Source organism: Fukomys damarensis, unplaced genomic scaffold, assembly GCF_012274545.1.
Source record: "Fukomys damarensis isolate Sample0158 unplaced genomic scaffold, DMR_v1.0_HiC HiC_scaffold_5, whole genome shotgun sequence".
Taxonomy (NCBI): Eukaryota; Metazoa; Chordata; class Mammalia; order Rodentia; family Bathyergidae; genus Fukomys; species Fukomys damarensis.
In genome coordinates, this window is record NW_022900917.1 from 43154164 (window position 1) to 43174372 (window position 20209).

A 20209-nucleotide genomic window follows, 5' to 3' on the forward strand; every position below is an offset into this window, starting at 1 on the left:
TGCCTCTGCCTCCCTCTCCATACCACCTCTTTCCATGCTTTCCTGCAGGACTATGTTTTTTCCTCAAATAGGCCAACCATGTTCCAACACAAGGCCTTTGCATTTGGGCTTTCTTTTCTTAGGACGCTCTCCCCTCAGATCTTCTCCCTGATAACTCTTTAACCATCTAGATTTTACTTCAGAAGTGGATTCAGAGCCAGGAATAGTGATGTATATCTATAATCCCAGCACTTTGGAAGCTGAAACAGGAGAATCAGAAGTTTGAGGCTAGCCTGGGCAACATAGCAAGTTCAAAGCCACCCTGAGCCATATACCAAGACTCTATCTCAAAGGAAAAAGAGTTGATCTAGTATGCTTCCCTTGACCACCCACTCTGAAATAGAACCCTCCACTCTACTTATGTTCAAATTATCTCATTCATAGCCCTCATCATGATTTAAATTTTTTTACTATTTCTGCCTTCCTCACTGACATGTAAGCTGCATAACTTCAGAAGATGTCCTGCCTTTTGCATGACTATCTCTAGCACCTAGAAAAATGTTTGCACAGTAATAAATGTTTATTAAATGAACAAATATCTTGCTTCTTCAACAAATCCTTTCTTACCTTTAACAAGAATGTCTTTCTTCCCTCCCATGATTCTCTCCTGACAACTCCACAGCCCTTCCAGGGAGGCCTGCTTAGTCCGAGGAGTTATTGTCTTTCAGAGACAGACCTGAAAACCAATCCAGTTAGCTTCTTTACTTATATCCCCCAGAAGAACACTGCAAAATAGGTATCTCTCACTCATTTTTATTTAACCTGTTATTTTCAAAAGACTCGAGAAAATTGAACACTTTTCGATGTTATTCCATGGAATCAACATAATGTTATTTTATTTAAAAAGTGCTATTACATACTTCACAATATAATTCTTTGTAAATCTTGAAGCTTCAGGAATACCTCATTTAGGAAACCATGTGTCATATGAAAGATATACTTCATTGGCAAACCAATCAGCCAAATCAGACTTATTTTCTATCAGGAAAGTTGACATTCATTTTTAAATTCATACTTTTGTGTCAATGTGCAGTTCCTTTATAACCACTTTCTGTCTTTAATTGAATTCTAGGATATACAAGTAAATAAGATACAAAGCTCTACCATAATTTTATTGTTTGGATGAAATATGTACCAAGATCTTCAATTTTTAAACATTTCTCTCTTTAATTACTCTTAGATAACTCTCCTTTAGGAACAAGGCATATTATTAGTAGTAGTGGGTGATAGAAGTTACTTTGTAGAAGTGTAATCATCCCATTCCTTACTGTATGATATATCTGAATATAGACTTTCCTATGTATGTCCATTAGATTTCTGTTACTAAAAGAAAATACTTGAGTAAAAGAACTTTCAAAGAGAAAGGTATATTTTGGCTTATAGTTTTGGAGGTTTCAGTCCATGCTTGATTACCCCAGTTGTTTTGAGCCTGTGAAAAAACGCATGTTGTAGTGAAAGCATATGGGAGAGGAAATGAACAGGAAAGGACATTCAAGATCCAAATTACAGTATTTGGTCCCTGGCCAGCAAGGGTTCGTGTCTATCTCACAATGAAAAACCGTATTTGATCCACTCTAAGATGCCCAAAGTCATAATTGTTCCTGTATTGCTCAAAAGTCCAAGTCCAAATTCTCCTCTGAGACATGAGACAAACTCAGCTATGATCCCGTTTTAAAAAAATCAAATACAGGTTACACATTTGCAAGATACAGTGATACAAGGCAAACTTCCAAAGGGAATAATAGGAAAATTATGAAGAAGAATTGGATGAAAGCAGATGGAAGCCCAGAAGGACAAACATTAACTCCTTATAATCAGCATCCGAACATACTGTGGCAGGATTTGGGCTCCCACGGGCTTAGAAAGCTCCAACCCGCAGCTTACTAGTTACCGTCCACATCAGCCTGGCTTTACACACTTCCTGCAGCTTCCCTCAGCAGGCTGACTCCTCTATCTTCTCAGGGTTTCCCTTGCTTCTTCAGCTTCACTGTCACAGTTCAGTGACTTACCCTGCTGGGGGATTGACTTCAGGGACTCTGATACTTCTGCATACCATTTGACTTACTGTCTTTTCCTTTGGAATTTTGAAAGAAGTTGCCATAGCCTCTAATTCTTCATTCTGCCTGCCAGTAAAGCCAGCATCACATGGATGACACCAAGGTCTACCACCAGCATGAGTTTATCTGTATTTGAAACATGACTGCATGGGCCTCTAGAACCTTGCTGGCTAAATACAGAGAAATGAGTTCCAGGTCTGTCTTGAGAAAGATGCATCAAGTCTTCTTCTCAAAAGACTTCCCTGAAGAGTCTTTAAAATCTATTTATGCTTTTATAGTACTTAGCCTGTGATGGGTGAGGTGGCCTTGCAGATTCTTGAGATGCCCTCAAAGTTTCCTTTCTATTGTCCTGGTACAAGACTCTTGACTTCTTTTTAAAGGTGCTAATTTCTGCACCTTCCTTGGCTGCACTTTTATACCACCCCCAAATCTTTAAACTTCTCAATTCTTTCTGTGCTGCTCCTCTTTGCTCCTGTTCTTACTGTAAATTTGGCTAAAGGTAACCATCCATGCCCCTGCCTGAGAGCTCTGCTGCCTTTAAATCTCCTTTACCAAACCATGAAGCATCAGGGCATAAACAAAATGCACTCATTTTTTCTTGATATAGCAAATATGACCTCTACTCTGATTTCCAGAAAAGCTGTTTTCTATCTGAAACCTGATCGCCTTATCTTTTCCTGTGAGCATTTTAATCATCATTCTGGTCTTCTGAGCATCCATCAAAATCATCCATTAAGCTCTACTTACAGCATTCTAGATTTTCTTCACCTTGGTCCTCCAAACTTTTCAAATTGTTCCTGCAAACCAGTTTCAGAGTATCGAATATATGGTAATAGCAAAGACTTCATTTTTTACTACCAGTTTGTGTGTGTGTGTGTGTGTGTGTATGTGTGTGTGAATGTCAGTTAGCTTTCCATTGCTATAACAAAATATTTGAGATAATCAACTTAAGAAAAAAGGGTTATTTTGGCTCACACTTTCAGAGATTCTAGTCCATGACAGGTTGGCTCTGTTGCTTTGAGTCTATGGTAAGTCTGCACATTGTGGGGAGCATATGGCAGAGCAAAATCACTCATTTCATGGCTAGGAAATGAAAGAGAGTGCAAGGTGGCAAGAATCCCACTATCTTGTGAGGAGTTACACCCTGCCTAGTAACCTAAAGACCTCCTCCTATGCCCATCTTCACCCAATAGCACTGCCCTAGAGAGCAAATCTTTACCACGCGAGCCATTGGAGGACATTAGATCCAAACATAGCACATCATATTTGTAGGTTTGTTGTTGTTAGTGGTCGTGGTGGTGTGGTGGTGGTTTCTAGAGACAAGAGTTTTGCTATGTAGTCCAAGCTTAACTTGAATTCACTGTATAGCCCAGGCTGTCCTTGAACTCACAGCAATCTTCCAGCCTCAGTCTCTGGAGTGGTGGAATTATGGATCTGTGCTGCCGTGCCTAGGTAGCACCATTCTAATTGTACCACTATAGTGAAACACAGTATGGTGTGTTTATGGTACATTAAGATATAATGATGGTGGGCCAGGGATTTATCTCAGTGGTGCCATGCCTGCCTTCCAAGCACAAGGTCGTGAGTTAGATCCCTGGTCCAAAAAAAAATATATATATATAAAGACAGAGCTGGCATGGTGGCATATACCTGTAATCCCAGCACTGTAGGAGGATGAGGCAGGAGGAATGCTACAAATTCAATCCCAACCTGGGCAACTTAGTGAGACCATGTTTCAAAATAAAAAATAAAAAGGCCAACAAATATAGCTCAGTACAAAGGTTATGTGATCAGTCCTCAGAACTGCAAAAAAAGAGGGAGAGGACAGGAGAGATGAATGAATGATAACAGAGAAAGGCATGAAGTCATACCACAGGCTTGTGGTACCTACTTTCATTGTTATTTTCTTGCTACTCCTGAGTTACTCACTCTCAGAACTATGTGCTATAGAGAATTAGCTTTCCTGTTGCTGGAAAAAAATACCTGACACCCTTAACTTACAGGAAGAAAGGTTTATTTTGGCTCCTGGATTCAAATGATTCAATTAAATAGCTGGCTAGCTTCCAGGCAGGAATATCATGGTGTAAGAGTATTATAGAGCAAAGCTGCCCACTTCTTGGTGGCCAGAAAATGGAGCAGAGGGGAAGAGTTTCAGGGAGGAAAAGTCCAGGGAGCAGGTATAGTTTCCAAGGTCTCACCTCCATGATTCATATATACCTAACCAGAAGAGTGCTTTACTAACCTTGTATGCAGCAGTCAATTTGATATTCAAAATTAATTGTCACCTATATTAAGATATAGAGTAGAGGGAAGTTTTGCCTTTCTTCTGTCTTAGTTCACACAGAACCTGGAACATCACATATTGGAGTTGTCTTGCTCTTGGGACAAACTCACATAAACATCCTGACATAAAATACCTGTAGTGCCAAGGTAGCCATAATGGAATGTATTGCAGTAGTATCCATGCTGTCCTCAAGGTACTACCTCTCCCCTCCTCTAAGCTACGCCATGATATGAAGACAGAATGATGTCTCTTTCAGGCTGCAGACTTGAACAGTTTTCTTCCATGATACCTTTCCACTCTGCTGTTTGTGCATTGGAGCCAACCAATGGATGGAAACTATGAGCCAAAATAAAACTCTCCTCCTTTAAGTTACGAGTATCGGATATTTTGTCCCAGCAACGGGACAACAGCTAAGGCAGTGCCTAATTTTGTTTTGTGATTATGATATAAAACTATTATTTCTGCATAACTTTCCTCATGTGCATGCAAGTTTTCAAGAGTGGAATTATTTGCTACTCAAAATGGATCAAGGACCTAAGTGTAAGATCTGAAACTATGAAATTAGTAGAGGACAGAAGGAGAAATACTTCTGAACATTGGTGTAGGGAAATAATTTTTGGATTGATCCCCAAAGCACAAGAAATGAAAGCAAAAAGAGACAAATGGAGTCATATGAAACTAAGAAATATCTGCACAGCAGGAAAAAAAAAGAATGAAGAAAACTTTCAGAATGAGAGAAAATACTATCTTATAACAGATTCATATCTGAAATATATAAGAACCTCAAATATCTCAACAGCAATCATCATCATCATCATCATGATGTAAGTCCAAAGTAAGCAAAACACCAGAATAAAAATTTCTCAGTAGAAAACGTATCTTTCCACATGCGCTCTGAGCATAGGCTTCCCAATGTGGATGTGTGACAGGGGTTTAATAATCCTGGAAGCTGCACCCCTATCCCTTCCATCTGGGATTCCTCTTAAGGTTGTCCCTGGTGGGTGGCTCTAGAACCCTGAAGAAGAGCTGAAGAACCCAGGAGTGAGCCCGGTCAGAAGAGATCCACCCTGGGCAGCCAGAAAGATATTGGTGACATAAGTGTCTGTAGCTTTTGATTCTCAGTCCTCAAATACAGCAACATAGCTAAACCCATCAAAGTCTAATGGAAATATGGCTTATGTTCTTAGTCTCCATACATATTATAGCCACCTGGTAAACATTTCCTTAGTAGTGAACTATGATGCTGCCCAGGTAGACCTATACTTGCCAATCGAGAAAGCAATAGTAGAGCCATACATTGTGCTTCAAGAGAAGCCATATGTTCTATTTTCAAGATAAGATCAACTCTCAGAATTTAGGAGGATTCAGGCAGAAGGAAGTATTAAAACTTCATTGAGAGAAACAATTGAATATTTTTTAAAAGTACTAGATGAATGGATACAAGAAAAGGGAGAAGTCAAAGAATGAGGAATCAAAGCATAATCAAGAACTGACATCTCAGCTGCTAGCTGCAAAAAATAAATGCAGTCTCAGAAAAATAATTGGAATACGTGCAGAATGTGATAAATCATTCAGAAATGAAGATAACATCTGTCTTGGAGAAACAGATGACCCTAGAAAGAGAACAAAATGATCAGACACACATTCAGGGCCGACTTGTAAAATTGGATCTTCTTGAACAAGAATGTAATAAACTTACCGTAATGCAGGTCCTTACAGAAAAAAAAATTGAAAGCAAGATTCAATGAAGAACAGAGACTTACATTTGAAGAAAAACAATTTCATATACTTCCACTTCAAGAAAAAAGAAAATTTTAAGTCAAAGCCACCAGAAAAAAAAGGACCTAGGAATAACTTTGGTGCACAACCTCATTATAGATTATGCTTGTGTGATATGACATCTGTGACTATAAAGTCCACTACTCCTAGCCATGCTATAGTAGCCAATGTTCAGTGTGTCTTTCACCTAATGAAGCAAAAAGTAAAGTTGTGTGTAATGATTGGGTGGTGAACAACATTCCCTTGGAAAAACAAGTATGTTCATGAGGTAGTAAAAGTAACACCTGCCTCTTTTGGCAGCATCACTGAAAAATTGTCAGAAGTCTTATACACTTTAGAGGAGGAATTTGGTCAGATGAGCTTTGATCACCAGCAGCTTGCAAAACTTACACAAACACTGAATTGAAAGACAACTTAGAGGCATTTGTGAACTGCAGGCATTTGTGGGAAGGATGGAAGCAAAAGCCAATCAAATAACTAAGGTTCAAAAATATCAAGCACTCCTGGAGAAGCAGGAGCTAGACAAGCAGCAGAAGGAAGTAAGACCTAACAAAAAGACTTGATGAAGAAGGAAAACTTTCCTTCTTCTGGAGTCACAAGTTAGAAGCATTTTTCCAAACTGAGACCTGGAGAAAACAAGAAAAATGTTAAGCTATTGAAGGAGATGCAGAACACACAAGAATTTTCTTAACTTTATTAAATTTATTGGTACATATTAGGTATGCAGTACAGTTACATTCATCACTGAGGTGTTGTACATATACATTATTTATCAGGTTATTATTCCCCAGCCCCTCCACCCTTCCCTGTTTACAAAGACATTGTTTCCATGTTTTTTCCTTTTCACAATTTTTTTCTTTTCCCTTTTCCCTACCCCTGCTACTTCCTCTACTCTTTTAGACCTTTTCTTGCTATTAAACAATATCAATTATAGATTATGATCCTTATTTATACTTTTAGTGTTTCACACCACAGAAACAATTTGGTATTTACACATGTGTAACTTATTAATTTCACTTTAGAATATGGCTTCAATATGCATCCACTTAGCTATAAATATCTCTATTTTCTCATTCATTATGGCTAAGTAGTAGTCCATTTTATGAAAAAAAATCTTCATTATCCAGTCTCCAGTTGATGGGCAATTGGGCTTTCCCAAGTTTTAGCTATTATAACTGTGCCACTAAACATGGGTGAGCATGTATCACTGTGGTATAATTGTTTTAATTCTTTTGGGAAGATACCTAGCAGAGGAATAGCTGGGTCAAATGGGACTTCTAATCCTAGTTGTTTGAGGCATCTCCATATTGATTTCCACAGTGGTTGCACCACTCTGCATTCCAACCAACAATGAAGAAGGATTCCTATCTTCCACAACCCCACCAGCATTTGTTATTGCTTGATTTCCTGATAGCGGCCCTTCTTTCTGGGGTGACTTGGAATCTCAGTGTTGTTTTTACCTACATCTTTCCAATGACCAGTGATGTGGAACATTTTTTATACGATTATTTGCTGCTTTTATTTATTTGTCTGAGAAATGTCTATTTATTTCCAATACCCAGTTTTAAATTGGGTCTTTATATTTGAGGGATTTGATTTTTTTTTTTTTTAGTTCTTTAGATATTTTAAATAATAGACCTTTGTCTGAGGAACAGATGGTAAAAATTTTTTCTCACATTGTGGGTTGTTTCTTAGCTCTGCATTTGATTTCTCTGGCAGTGCAGAAGTGTATTACAAAGATGATATCCCAATAGTTGATTCTTCGTGTTAGTTCCTGTGCTATTGAGATTCGTTCATGGTTTTTTCCTATGCTGATATCTTCAAGAATTCTACCTAACTTATCTTCCAGCAAGTTTAGTGTTTCTGTTTTAATATTTATATCTTAAATCAACTTGGATTTTAGTTTAGTGCATGATGAAAGATATGAGTCTAGTTTTAATCTTGGACAAGTAGAAATCCAGTTTTTCCAACATCATTTATTAAAGAGGCTATCTTACCTCCATAGAGGATATTTGGCTCCTTTGTCAAAGAAGGTAGTTGAGTATGTCAGGATGTGTTTCTGCACCTTCTAATCTATTCCACTGATCCTAAGGTCTTTTTATTAGCAAGTACCACGTTGCTTTTATCACAGTGGCTTTGTAGTATAATTTCAAATTGGGAATTGTGATACCCCTTGTCATGTCTCTGTTGCCTAAAATTGCTTTTGCTATTCTAGATCTCTTCTGATTCCACATGAATTTTTGGATTGTTTTCTCTAGTTCTATGAAATAAACTTGGGATTTCAATACAGATTGCATTGAATCTGTATAGCAGTTTTGGAAGTATGGCCACTTTCACTATGTTGATTCTTTCTACCTAGGAATAAGGGATGTTATTCAAGTTTCTTGTATCATCTTCAGTCTCTCTCTCTTTTTTCTTTGATTGCTATAGTTTTCAGTGTAGAGGTCTTTCGTTCCTTTTGTTAGATTGATTCCTAGATATTTCTTTTCTTTTTTTTTTTTTGGGATGCTATTGTGAAAGGGATTGTTTCCCTAATGTGACTCTCGGTGAGACTGTTATTTGTGTACAAGAAGGCTATTGATTTTTGAGTGTTTAGCTTGATTCTCGCTACTCTAGCGAATCTGTTAATCAAGTCTAGAAGTCCTTTGGTGGAGTTCTTTGGGTCTTCTATGTAGAGTTTCATATCATTAACAAATAATGACAGTTGCACCTCTTTCTTTCCTAACTTTATTGCTTTTCTTTTTTTCTCTTGTCTAATTGTTTTGGCTAATGTTTCCAAAACTATATTGAACAGGAGTGTTGATAGTGGGCATCCTTGTCTCTTTCTTGATTTTAACATGAAAGTTTTCAGTTTTGGACCATTTAGTATGATGTTGGATATTGGTTTTTTATAGATAGCTTTTATCAGGTTGAGATAAACACCACTATTCCAATTTTTATTAGGAGTTTTATCATGAATAGGTGTTGTTTTGTTAAATGCTTTTTCTGCATCTACTCAGGGGATCATATGATTTTTGTTCTTGATTCTGTTACTATAATGTATTACATTTACTGATTTACATTTGTTGAGCCATCCTTGCATCCCTGGGATAAATCTGACTTGGTCAGGGTGTATGATCTTCTTGATGGCCCTCTGTATTCTGTTTGCCAGTATCTTGTAGAGGATTTTTGCATCTATGTTCAGTAGTGAGATTGGCCTGTAGTTCTCTTTTTTGCTTGGGTCTTTCCATGGTTTTAGAATTAAAGTAACACCTGCTTCCAGGAATGAATTTGGAAGCATTGCTTCTCTTTCAATGTCTTTGAAAAATTTAAAGAGTAGTTGTGATAGTTTTTCTCTAAATGTCTTGTAGAATTCAGCAGTGAAGCCATGAGGACCTGGGCTTTTCTTTGTTGCTAATAATTAATTACATTTTCAATTTCATTGATTGTAATTGGGATATTTAGAATTTTTATATCTTTTTCATTCAACTTTGGTAATTCATATGTATCTAGAAATCTATCCATTTCTTCTGTGTTCTGCATTTTATTAGTGTACAGGTTCTTGAAGTAAGTATTAATGATCCTCTGGATTTCTCCTGAATCTATTGTATCTTCACCTTTTTCATTCCTAATGGCATGGATTTGAGTCTTTTCTTTCCTTTTTTGATGAAGTTGGCTAAGGGTTTATCGATTTCATTTATTCTTTAGAAAAACCAACTCTTCAAGTCATTGATTTTTTAAATCATTCTCTTAGTCTCCATTGCATTGATTTCTGCTCTGATCTTTATAATTTCCTCCCTTGTACAAGCTTTGAGCTTGTCTTACTTTTCTTTTCTGGAAGCTTAAGATTCAGCATTATGTTGTTTATTTGACCTACTTACTGGTGTGGCCATTCATTGCTATAAATTTTCCTTGTAGAACTGATTTCATTGTGGCCCATAGATTCCTGAATGTTGTATTAGCATTCTCACTTATTTGTAAAAGCTGTGTAATTTCTTCTTTAATTTCCTCTGTGATCCATTATTTGTTCAGGAGAGTGTTATTCAATTTCCTTGTGTTTCTGAAGTTCTTGCAGTTTCTTTTGCTATTGATGTCCAGTTTAATTGCACTATGGTCTGATAATATACATCAGATAACTTCAACTCCTTTTCATTTACTTAAACATGTTCTATGAGCTAGTATGTGGTCTATTTTGGAGAATCACCTATGTGCAGCGAAAAAGAATGTATATTCTGATTGTGTGGGGTGGAACACTATGTAGACATCTATCAAATCCATTTGTTCAAAAATTTGGTTCAGTTCTAGTATTTCATGGCTGATTTTTTGTCTAGATGATCTATTTGTGACAGTGGGATATTGAGGTCCCCCACTACAATTATCTTAGTGCTTATATGGATTTTCATGACCCTTAATATTTGTTTTCTATAGTTGGGGGCATTAATATTTGGTACATATATATAGTCATAATTGTCATCTCTTCCTGTCTGATTGTTCCCTTTACAAGTATGTAGTGAACTTCTTTGTCTCTCTTAATTAGCTTTGGTTTGAAATTTACTTTGTCTACAAATAAGATAGCTACCCCTGTTTTTTTCCAGGTGCCTGTTGCATGGAGAACTCTTTTCCATCCTTTTACTTTCAGTCTTTGAGTTTCTTTTTGAATTAGTTTTGTTTCTTGTATACAACATATTGCTGAATTTTGCTTCTTCATCCATTCTGACAGTCTATTTCTTTTGATTGGTGAATTCAGGTCATTGACATTGATGGTTATAACTAATATGTATTGTCTTATCATCATATTATTAATTTCATGTTGTTGGCTCTTTTTAAATTCCACCCCCTCACTTTAATTTCTTGCCTTGCCTGCTGGACTTTCTCTGTGCAGCCTCATGGAGTTGGGATCTTTGTTGTCTTTTTCCTCTTTTTGATAAGTTTGGCTAAGGGTTTATCAGTTTTTATTCTTTCAAAAAACCAACTCTTCAATTCGTTCATTTTTTGTATCATTCTCTTGGTTTCTATTGCATTAATTTCTGCTATGATCTTTAACATCCTCCTTTGTATGAGCCTTGAGTTTCTCTTGCTCTTCCTTTTCTAGGAGCTAAAGATTCACCATTAAGTTGTTTATTTGAGCTCACTCTGTTTTACTTGTGTGGACATTCACTGCTATGTATTTCCCCATAAAACTGCTTTCATTGTATCCCATAGATTCCTGTATGTTGTACTGGCATTGTCATTAAATTCTAAAAACTGTCTAATTACTTCTTTAATTTCTGCTGTGACCCATTGGTTTTTCAAGAGATTGTTACTCAATTTAAATGTGTTTGTGAAGTTCTTACTATTTCTTATGTTGTTGATCTCCAGTTTAATTGCACTATGGTCTGATAATATACAGGGGATAACTTCAATTCATGTGTGTTGGTATTACTGACTGCTTATACCAGGCCATAAATTTTATTCACATAATCTGTACCTCATTGATCAATCGACAGTTACTTTCCAAGTTTTGTACTCACTTATGCTGGAATTAATAGCAGGTGTCAGGGGCCTAAACTTCATTACACATGTTTCTTATGTTATGCCACAGAACTAAACTTTAAACTATGTAAATCAAAACCAAAGGGGTTTTAAAATTTGAGAAGTCACTTTGTTTAAGATAAATGCACTATGATGGTATATTGTACTTTGTAAGCAAATTACCAATTTTTTATTTGTGGATGTAGTTTCTAAAACAATAATTATTTACATAAATGTATAAATTAGATTTAAAATTTCAAAATACAAGGCTATCCCACAAGCATCATTTGCTTGAAAAGTCTCATTTTTAAATCTTTCCTGGCATCAAGTACCCACTTTCCCTTTCTCATACAACTATTAAATATACTTTGACTATTAAAAATATTTTTTTAAAAAGAAGATATAGAAATGGCCCAGTATAAGAGAGAAAGAAACCCAATGTCACTAATCTTCAAGGGAATGAAAAAAAACCACAGTTAGCATCTCACCTCAGTTAAGATGATTATCATCAAAAAGACAAAAAAAAAGGCTGATGATACAAAGAAAGGAGCTCTTCTTATACACTGTTGATGGGGACACAAATTGATACAGCCATTATGGAAAACCAGTATTAATTTTCTTTAAAAAAAAAACTGAAAGTAGAACTACCATATGATCTGGCAATCCTACTACTAGGTATATATCCAAAGAAGATAAAATCACATCAGAGATATAACTGCATGTCCATACTTATTATATCATTTTTCTTAACAGCTGAAGATAAAGAATCAGCCAATATGTTCATCAGTTAATGAATAGATTAAAAGGAGGGGTGCTAATATACACAATGGGACAATGGAATATTATTCAGTCATTGCAAAGAATGAAATTTTGTCATTTGTATTCATGCAGGATAGAACTAGAGGATATTATGTCAAGTGAAGTAAGGTACAGAAAGACAAATAATGCATATTCTCATTTGTGGAAGCTTGAAAAATCAATCACAATTAAATGGAAAGAAGAATAGAGTTCACTTATGGCTAGAAAAGTAAGAAAGAGTGGTTATGGAGCTCAGATAGTGGGTTCCAAAATAGAGATAAATAAGGGGAATTAGTCTTAATGTTCTATAGCACAGTAAAGTAAATGCAGTATAGTCCACAACAATTTATTAAATATTTCAAAATAGGTCAAAAGCTTGAAGGTTCTCAATATACAGAAGTGATACTATTTGAGGAGATAGAAATGCTAGTTACCCTTATTCAAATATTACACATTGGGTATGTATATCAAATTATGATTCTGTACCTCATAAGTTAAGTACAAGTACTATATGACAATTTAAAAATATTAGAATATGGTGGTACATGCCTGTAATCTCAGAACTAGGAAGTCTGAAGCAGGAGGATCATTAATTTGAAGCCAGCTCAGGCTACATAGAGAATTCAAGGCCAGCCTGGACTATATAGTTAGTCCCTGTCTCAAAAAAAACCAAAAAACAAAATTTTTTAAACTATCAAGTCACTAAAAACAAGGGAAATCTGAAAAACTGTTATAGCCAGGAAGAACTAAATGACATGACAATGAATTCTTGAATGAAATCAGTCTTTGTAGATAGGGAGGGAGGGATTGAAGGGAGGGCTGGGGGATGGGGAAAAAATAAGAACCCAGAATGATTATGTGAAGGTACAAATTTCCAACAATGAATGTCATTATATTGTATAATATAATTTGATATATATTGGTACACCTGAAGTGTACCAATAAAATTAATTTAAAAAAATATTGAGAAAGGGGTATTATGTAAATCCTAAGGAAATTTAAACATATTATGGTCTTTGGTTAATATGCTTATCAATTGTGATATGTTGACTTAAGAAATGTCTAGCAGATTAATAAAGCACAGCTCTTGGCAAACGTTTCTCTGTGTAGATCTCATTTAGTGTCTTTTAGTCTAATTTAAAAGGTTCCTCCATAAATAACTTTTATATCTTTTCATATTTGAATTTCTAGATAACATATTTTGTGAATGGCATATCTTCCATAACTTTTGTATTGCTAACTTAAAGAAATTCAAATGACTTTTGAATTTTAATTATACACTGGTTTGCCATACCAACTTTTCTTACTAGTTATATAACTATATTTGTAAAAAATTTCTATGTTAATCATATCTATAAAAATGGGCAACTTTGTTTATTCTAATTTCCCTAACTTTTATGCCTTGTCTTTATTGTACTACTGCTGTTGAATGGGAATGATCACACAACCCTTCACTCATTGATTTCAAAGAAAAAGCTTTGAGCCTATCACTGTTGAATGTGCTGTTTGCAAATCAGAAACAGAATAGTCTGTCTCACTCTAACTTACATGACTCTTAACTCATTTATATCTTGTAATTGTTTCTATCTGTACTGCATTTTCAGTAATTCTTTAGGAATAATTTCTGGTTCACCAATTCTATTTTACATCTAAGATGCTATTTAACCTTTCCTCTATCTGTACTGCATTTTCAGTAATTCTTTAGGAATAATTTCTGGTTCACCAATTCTATTTTACCTGCATCTAAGATGCTATTTAACCTTTCTATCAAGTTTATAATTTCATTTACTATATTACTCAATTCTACTAGCTTAGTTTGTTCATCCTTATAGTCCCTGTTCATTAAGCATGTTTTGGATCCCCACTTTTATTTCTTTAGAATATTAAATAGATGCACTTATGCTTTATATCAGGGGTTGACTTAACCATGGCCTGCAGGTCAAATCTAACCCAACCAAATTTAGTCTAGCCTGTTTTTGTAAATAATCTTTTAAGAAATTCAGCTGAGTCCATTTCTTTTGTATTATCTTGATTGTTTTTACCTTCAGTGGCAGAACTGAGTCATTGTCCAGCAAGCTTAAAATCAGTACCATCAGATTCTTCACACCTTTTCTAAGCTTTGTTGTTCACAATTTCAAAACCAGTAGGCTCTATGAGTCTAATTCAGTTCTTTTTGTTTCTACTGGCTTTAGCTCACATGGCTTATTTCCTGATATGCTATTCAATTTGCAATAGTGAGCTTGTGTTTGTTGAAAGTTTATTTGTGTGAGTTCTTTGAGGCCTGCATGTAAGATAGATCACTCCAGAAATGCAATGGACTTGTTATTCTAGGGGTGGTGCATACAATAGGTCAAGGTCTCACAGAAAATAAACTCTAAGAAGTACGTTTTCATGAAAACACTTTATTAGGGAGTATTCTCACACTACCCATCAGGGAATGAAAAAGAGTGAAAATAGAGGACTTGAACTGCAATGCATTTGGGGGATGCGATGAAATTTGCAATGCATTTTAGGGGAATTCTACAGCTGGATTGATCCTTCAGCAACATCTCAAATTAAGACAAGGAGCCAGGCTTTAATATGTTAGCATATATGAGTGTTTAGATGTGGACTGTGCCTGAGGAATGCGCTTCATCTTGGGAGAATCGCTTCCTTCAGTAGAAGACCTTTGCTTAAAATAAGTTTCATGTGAGCTATCAGCAAGCAACATTTTGCTCTTAGGTTAATGAATGCCCCCCTTCTGCAGGGGGTGATCTGAGAAGTGCACCATAGTTTGTATGAACTACAGGATATTTTTTGCACAATCTTAAAGCTATATTTTACACAGATACTTAGTTTGGAGATTATTGAACCACCTAAGTAGTTTGAATCTCATTTCTAACCCTACTATAGGGATAGCATGTGGTCTCAAATTAGTGGGAACTATATTTTCCCTCTCTCTAAAGCCAAGTCCAAGACAGACAAGTTTTTCTACTATATCCTTGCATGAGGAATTTTTTTTTCTAGTCATCCTCTCACTGAGATTGTTATCTATAAAGTTTTATGTGTAGGTCTCTGATCTGAATTCCCACCATGCTCAGATTCTAGGGTATTTTTTACCATGCAGATGCTCCTCAATCAGGGTAACCACTGTCCTCAGAGTAAGCTCAATTCATCATTTGGGATCTCTTATGATTCTACTAATTCTATTTCCACTCTACTGATGTAAAGGTGCACCCTCCACATACAAATTTTAGCATTGCTATGTGCTTTACACTAGAGAGAGATTTCAAGAAATCTAGCACAACAAATCATGCCAGCAGACAGATTTCCAAGTGAATCTTATGCACAGTCAAATTTCCAAACCGCTACATTCATATATACTGATGGCTATCAGTCCACTGGGTCCTAAACCTTCTTAGTTTTAAATATCAAAATCATCTCATAGGGGCTGGGAATTTAGCTCCGTGGTTCCACCACCTGCCTTGTAAGCGCAAGGTCCGGAGTTTGATCACCAGTACCCTAAAAAAATCCTCTCATAGGCTCTTCTTTGATCTCTTCAGGTAAAATTTGTAAATATAGATTTTCTATATAATTTATGAAATACAACTTATAACCTTATATTTCAATAATAGTAAGAGATATGAGTTCCTCAACTAAAATATACATCCTAAAGTTCTTTTTTATTTGTAACTCCTTTCTTTTGTTCTCCCCACCAGAGACTTGTATAGCACAATTGCTAAATGGGTTGTCGCTGAATGAACAGTTTGTTCACCATTGTGGTAACATTATTCTCCAGGTTGAGTCTCATTCTTAAGTACTATAAGAAAGGGCTAAAATGAAGAATGATACGATGACTTAGCATAACGCATAGCAAATGATCGAGACATACTGAAGATAACATCATACTGAAAGGAATTAATTTAATGGTGGATTACATTTTACTGCTTTTGTCTCTCTGATCTGTGCTAATGGGAGAAGACATTAAAGCTTGCAACCAAATCCATTTTCAAGGAATTTAAAAGATGATGTGGGTTACAAACAATTTAAACTCAGTTCAACAAATATTTATTGATCATCCATTACATGTGAGCTACATTGGTATGTATTCAGCTGCTTGAGAAAAATCACTGCTGTAAAATAAAGTGCATTAGTAAAGCCTTGGAAGACTTTGTTTTTCTTTTCTCTGTTGTTAAAGTAACTTAAAAAAAGAATAAAACCATCATTTCTGCCTTACTGTAATCCAAAAGTAAAGTCTAAATCTTCATCTCCTAAGCATACTGCTTAGGGATATTTCTCATGTTCTCAGTGCTTTATGTTGCAACCATAAACTATAACTAAAGGGAGAATCCATTTAGCTCTCTAGAGTATGCTCTGCCAAGTTATCCTTATTTATTGCTTTTTAATGAAATTTTTCATGTGCATCAAAACACAATCCTACAATAAAGGAAGTGCTGCTCCGAGACCTGAGTACTTTGTAATATAGAATTTACATGTGAACATTAATTTTTCTAGATGGAATTACCTAATGGATTTTTTTGCTTGGGAATAAGGTTTTTAATTAAGTTACTGAGCATTCTACTATTAACTCTTCCATAGATGAAAGCTTTCAGAAAGCTCAGAAAATATTTTAAACTGTCCTATTTTCCTTAAGAATATGAATCTGAGCTGTCAAGTACCCTAAATCTTCTCTTCTGAAAACACACACAAGAGAAAAAAACACACACACACGTACACATTATTTAAACTGCCACTAAAATTAAAATTGTTTCAGAGAGACTGATTCTAGGATGAAATAAAGGTCTCTATGTATACTCCCATCTGTGAAGACTGATTTAACAGTGAATTTGTTTATTATATTAATTTCTCTTTTTGTTCCTCTAAAAATACCAAAACAATCAAAATTGTTATTGTAGAGTGATTCTGATTATAAATAAGAGAAAACCTGACTCACACTAACCTATGCAATAAAGACATTTATTATTTTACATAACAGGAAGTCCAGCAGAACAAGTTTAAAAGTTGATTAATTCAACAAGACCATTGTAAACCCACATTCTGTCTCTTTATTTAACAGTCCACAGTGAGCTTAGCGTGACTCAAAGATGCTTTTCCCTGGGCTTGTTCTCTGTGTAATTATAGGTCAGCAGTGGCAAGCAGGATGATATATTTCCTTATTTATGTTCAACAAGTTAGATTTCCCCCACACCCAACATGGAGTAATAATCTTTCCCTATAATCTCATTGGGCCAATTTCTAACACATGGCCATCCCCAGTCTAACAAATGTTTCTGGGAGCTATCCAAGCTCTGTGTCTTAGTCTGTTTTCTATTGCTATAAAAGAATACCTGAAAGTGATGAATTTGTAAAGAGAAGAGGTTTACTTAGCTCACAGTTCTGATAAATGTATAACCAAGATTGGTTGCTGACATCTGCTTGGCTTTTGTGAGGGATTTTCACTGGGGTATGTGAGGCATAGGAACAGAAGGGAAAGAGGGCATTGCAGAAATGACAAAGGTGGGCTGAAATCCCACAGTAGCTGACACATTTTTTCAATGGATTCATGACCTAACTGCCTCCTCTTAGATGTTTCCTCCCAACCTTGCTTCATTGGTTGATAGAACAAACCATATTGAAACCAGAGCAACGTGATTTGCTCATCAGGACTCAATGCTGATATGGGGATGGGGTGAAAATCTCAGCATAATCAAGTCGTGTTGGAGTTTGAGAAGGGAAAATGAATTTAGAAGAACACCAAAAATATCCACTATAATTGTCTATTCTGATACGTTGTGAAGGAAAACACTAGAAATAGTTTTTAAATGAATTAATGAGTTACAAGTTTACTTGAATGGATGTGTTTTTAGTGAATATTGTGTTTTACTGTGACATTTTCAAGCAGCATATTGTTTTATATGGTGTGTGTGTATGTTTGATGCTAACTATTCTGAGTGGAATAAGGTAGAATAAAGAGTTGTTTTAATTTGAATTTTCATAATGACTAAAATGCTAAACATTGTATTTATCAACTATTTGTACTTTTATGGAGAAGTGTATGTTAATTTCATTTGCCCATTTTTTTTAAATGAGTTGTTTGTTTTGAGGGGTTTAATTTTTTTTAGTTCTTTATATATTCTATACATTAGTCCTTTATCAGAAGAATAACTAGAAGCTTTTTAATTTAATATAATCCCATTTTTGATGTTTGACATTATTTCTTGTGATATTAGAGTCGTGTTCAAGAAGTGTTTGCCTGTGCTTTTGCATTCACATGTTTCCACTATATTATCTTCCAGCAGTTTCAGTGCTTCTGTTTTTATATCTAGGTGTTTGATTTACTTTTTAATATAAGATGAGAGAGAAGAGTCTAGCTTCATTCTTTTGATTAATCAATTTTCCTAGTAGCAGAAGGTCTAAAGGTGTAGGGAAAGTGGGAAGGGTAGGGGAAAGGGAATGAGGGAAAAGAAAAAAATATGAGAAAATGAAAAAATGGAAATAAAGTATTTGTAAATGAGGAGGAGAGGAGGGTGTGAAGGGAGCACAGGGACAAGGGGAAAACATGAGAACCAAGACCTGTCATGTAAAGGTACAAGATCCCAATGATGAATGTAACTGTACTATATACCTAGAATGTACCAATAAACTCAATAAAAAGAAAAAAAAATTCCTAGTAGCATTTCTTGAAAGATATTATCCTTTATCCAATGTATATTTTTGGCCCCTTTGTCAAAGATCAAATGGCTGAAGGTGTGTGGAGTTCTATATACATGTGTATCATTGATCTATATGTCTATTTTTGTGCCAGCACATGCTGTTTGTTACCATAGATTTATAATATAACTGGAAATGTAGAACTGTGATACCTCCCTCTTTCCTCTTTTTGCTTAGGATTTCTTTAGCATTCTGATTCCATATAAATGTTAGTGTTATTTTTTCTAGTTCTGTGCTGAATGTTGTAGGTCTTTTAATATTAGTTGCATTAACATGTTCATGACTGGATCATAATTTGTACATCTCACTGCCAGGTGACTTGAACCACCAGTAATACATGCAAGACTGTCCCAGGCATGAATGTACCACTTGTTCTCAGCAGTACAAGCTGCTGATGGCACAGTCATGCATGTACCACCAGTGGCTCAAGCCAGCAGGAATGTGTTAAATCTATATATTTCTTTTGGTAACTTCTTTCTTCCGAGAACTATAGTTGTTGCTACAGAGGTCTTTCAACCCCTTGGTTAGGTTCAGTCAAAGGTATTTAAATTTTTTGAAACTATTACACATAGAATTGTTTTCTTGATTTCTTTCTTGGTAACTTCATTATTAGTATAAAGGAATGCTATTGATTTTTCCGTGTTGATTTTTTTTCAGCTTTAATTGAGTTTATTGGTACATTTTAGGGATACAGTACAGTTACATTCATTGTTGGGAATTTGTACCTCTACATGAAAAGTCTTGGTTCTCATTTTTTCCCCTTGTCCCTGCCCTCCCTTCACCCCCTCCTCCCCTCCCCATCTACAAACACTTTATTTCCATCTTTTCATTATCTCACATTTTTTTCTTTTCCCTTATTACCCTTCCTCTACCCACCCCACCTTCCCTACACCTTTACCTCCTTTCTTCTGCCATTTTGTTTAACTTGTTTGTTAGCTCTAAGAGTCTTCTGGTGGAATTTTGGAGTCTCCTATGTAAAAATTTTTATTAGCTTTCTGAACACTTCTATAGTGTTGGCTTACTGGTCATGGATTCCTTACTTTATCCTTACCTTGGAAGACTTTTTTTTTTT

At 35.5% G+C, this 20209-nt stretch overlaps 1 protein-coding gene and 1 pseudogene across 2 annotated transcripts in view; both read left to right on the forward strand.

The window, feature by feature from the left end:
• Positions 1-6850, forward strand: part of LOC109117643 — a 29737-nt pseudogene extending 22887 nt beyond the window's left edge.
• Positions 1-20209, forward strand: part of Cpa6 (carboxypeptidase A6) — a 341537-nt gene that overhangs the window by 95829 nt on the left and 225499 nt on the right. The gene's annotated exons all lie outside the window — the stretch shown is intronic.